This window comes from Gekko japonicus, unplaced genomic scaffold (genome assembly GCF_001447785.1).
Source record: "Gekko japonicus isolate JY-2015 unplaced genomic scaffold, Gekko_japonicus_V1.1 scaffold5660, whole genome shotgun sequence".
NCBI classification, from domain to species: Eukaryota; Metazoa; Chordata; class Lepidosauria; order Squamata; family Gekkonidae; genus Gekko; species Gekko japonicus.
This window is the reverse complement of record NW_015167229.1, coordinates 30,161-33,590: the sequence shown is the minus strand read 5'-3', so window position 1 is coordinate 33,590 and position 3,430 is coordinate 30,161. Positions and strand designations below refer to the sequence as shown.

The window sequence follows — 3,430 nt, the reverse complement described above, 5'->3', positions numbered from 1 at the left end:
TGAGGAAGGCTTTTTAGACGAAACGCATTTGGTTCTTGTATTTGGATACATTTTGTACCTTTGAACCGATATTTATATATTCTGATATTTATCCTTGTGGCAGAACGGGCCTGCATCAGCCAGCAGAATTTCATTTATTTCAAAATATTAATAATTTTTGGTTGATTGACAGTTATAGAGGTAATTTAATTTTATCTCTTTTTTCCCTACTATTTTAGGCCTACACTGTATTTGATCATTGTTGTTTTTTAGGTCAATTATATATATGATGAAATATATTGATGTTGAACTTATAGAGTACTCAGCTTGTATTTTACCACTGAGGAAGGCTTTTTAGACGAAACGCATTTGGTTCTTGTATTTGGATACATTTTGTACCTTTGAACCGATATTTATATATTCTGATATTTATCCTTGTGGCAGAACGGGCCTGCATCAGCCAGCAGACCCCGCTCTGCCCACGCCTCCTTTGCCTGCCCTGAAGGGGCAGTTTTTCACCACTGCCTCTGGGTATTGGGCTCTGGTTAGGCGGGACAGCCTCTTAACCTCTCTCTGATGTCGGTAGGAACCCACTCGGGGCTTCCTGGCAATCTTTGGAGCTCCCCTGGAGAGGTGGCAACTGGCCGTTTTGCCCTTGTTCTCCTCCTCAGGGAGTCCCCAACCCACTCCTAGCGTGTCCAAGCGGCTGGGGGAACTATGCGGTACAGAGGGACTTCTCAATGTCAACAGTAAAAGGATTTATTTTGAAACCACTGAACTATATGCAGGCATATTAACAGTGAACTGAAGAATCAAAATAAAAGTGAATAATAAATCGCTCCATCTCTCCCTTCTCTACACATACCCTGTCTAGATGGTCTGCAGGGCAGGCACACGACTTGCTTTCACTGGAGGAGGTTAGATTAGCACCACTCCCAACATGGCCTCTGCCTCCTGCAGACTCCAGCCGACAGCCTGACTGGCTCCAGACTTCAGGAAGACCGACCTCAATTCTCATAGACGGCTTCCCGCCCAAAAGCTCCACTATATCCAGCAGCCCTTCCCGGCCAGGAAGTGGCTCTCCCCCCTGCAGCATTCTGGGGCAGATCTCCTCACAACCTTGATGGACTTCCTGTCCTCTCTAGGGAGCTGCCCTCAGACTACTGGTTGGAGACCAGGGGGGGGGGGATGAGGAGGAGACTAGGCCAAGGCCTACCTCAGGTTTGATGGTCCCCTCCTATCTGGCCCACATATAGGGTTGCCAAGTCGGGTGTTGCGCCGCAGCGGGGGACTCCCAGCTGGCGTCTGGAGCGCACACGCACCTCACTCGGAAGTGACGTGACGACGCCGGGCACGCCGAGGGAAAACCATAGAGTTTTCCCTCGGATGACCATGGCCCCCCCGGGGCCCGATCTGCCGCCGGCGGGGAACGGGCCTCTGGGGTGGGGGTTTCCCTGCCCCCCGGGGGGACTTGACAAGCCTAGGCCCACACCAACTTAAACATATACATAAAATGGCGTTTCTCCACAGTCCTGATATACAGAACCATAGATAAGTGATTTTTGTTGTGATTTTAATATTTCCTATCCATAATTAAAATATATTGTATATTTTTATATCAGCACTGTGTGTTTCGCCATATTTGGTTATTGTTTTTGACTCAACTCTGTCTTCAAGCCCTCCCCTGGATGTTGGTCATAGAAACCTGATCAGGGTATGGAGGTGTGGTGGGCTATGTGCCAGGTAACCTGACTGGAAGAGTTTGGGGTCTCTCCCACAAGGGACAAGATTCCTAACTCTGAATTGGGGGGAGGTTTCCATCAAAGTAGGCAGAAAGGCTTAAAAGGTGGAAACTTCGTTTGTTCTTGGTTCAAATACTTTGGCCAGATGCTGTGATCTATGCTGGGACCCAAACTACTCTGCAAAGTGAGCAGTAGGGAGTTTGGTGATGTGTTTGCTCTACCAAAGGTAACTGTCTTGTATTGCAACTTAGCTAGCCTTATGTTTTGTATTATTTTCCTTAGCCCTGTACTCACTAGGCATGCTAGCTATTTGACATGCATGTGCTCTAGTTTCATGTAAAGTTTCTTTCCTATTTAAGAAAGCAGACTGTGGTTCAAATCCTACCCACATGCCTAGACTGAGTGTATATGCGAAGAACATGCATGCATGGGGAGGGGACTAAAGTAATTGGAACGCTCTGCCCTTTGTACTTGCTCAGAGGCATCCTTAACAGAGTTCCCCGAAGCACTGCTCACATGGTAGGCTAGATTTTATAACTTGGGGTGGTGGCACAAAGAGAAATGTGCTTTTATATGCAGGCAAACACACAACATGCATGTGAGAACACACAGACCCAAGGTGTGTGTGTGACACGGTCCACCCCAGCTTTCTTAGGAGGGCTCATATGGGAGGACTCCAGGTCTTCATTTCAGACCCAGCTTAAAAACATCTTGGCATGTTTGGGCCAGAGTAAACCAAGAGACTCGTTTTGGATGTCTTATACAAACTAATAATAAAGAAAATAGTGCTCCTGAGCATGTATAGAATGCATGTCCTGAGAGAAAGAGTCACATTCAGGGGGGATGTCTTCCAGGCAGCTCTAATCCCTGGCACTTTGTAGAAATGAAGGCGCAGCGGCCATAGCAAAGACTACCCTGAAATATTACGAAACGGGCCTCGTTTCATAACACAAGATTGTCCAATCAAAAGGGCTGAATTAATTCCAGCAGTGCTTTGGCAAACAACATCCCTCCCTCCTTTGGAAAGTGAACTTTCCATAAAGTCTTTCTCCACCCACTTCTGGCCAGAGCTAGTTAGGGAGAGAGGCACTTATACTTCAGCACCCATACCGGAGCTAGCTGCAAAGCCATCCAGGCAGCCGACCAATCCAAGGTAAGTGGGAAGCAGAAGAGCTGGGGATGAAGGTTGCCCGCTTGGGAACCGAGCTCTGTAGCTGTGCCTTGAACTGCAAGACTGGGCACCCAGTGAGCACCCCTTAGTTGTCTGCAGTGAAAAGCTGCACTGGCTGATTTCTGCATAAAGGAGCAGAAGTGGATGGGTTTGGTGCTGTTTTGTTCTTCTAGCCAGTTGGCAGTCCTAGGACTAATGAGAAGGCAGGCGTGACTCCCAAGTGCTCCGGGAAGGCCGGAGGGAGGGAGGGGAGAGCAGCCGACCAATCCAAGGTAAGTGGGAAGCTGGGGATGTAGGTTGCCCGCTTGGGAACTGAGCTCTGTAGCTGTGCCTTTAACTGCAAGACTGGGCAGGAGTGAGCACGCTTAGTTGTCTGCAGTGAAAAGCTGCACTGGCTGATTTCTGCATAAAGGAGCAGAAGTGGATGGGTTTGGTGCTGTTTTGTTCTTCTAGCCAGTTGGCAGTCCTAGGACTAATGAGAAGGCAGGCGTGACTCCCAAGTGCTCCAGGAAGGCCGGAGGGAGGGAGGGGAGAGGAA

At 48.6% G+C, this 3,430-nt stretch overlaps 1 protein-coding gene across 1 annotated transcript in view; it reads left to right on the top strand.

Moving 5' to 3' along the window:
• Positions 1-2,784: 2,784 nt before the first annotated feature.
• LOC107112108 (sulfotransferase 1 family member D1-like) overlaps positions 2,785-3,430 on the top strand; it is an 11,651-nt gene continuing 11,005 nt past the window's right edge. The window contains exon 1 of the mRNA XM_015413181.1: positions 2,785-2,874. The gene's annotated coding sequence lies outside the window, so the exon portion shown is untranslated. The remainder of the gene's footprint in view (positions 2,875-3,430) is intronic.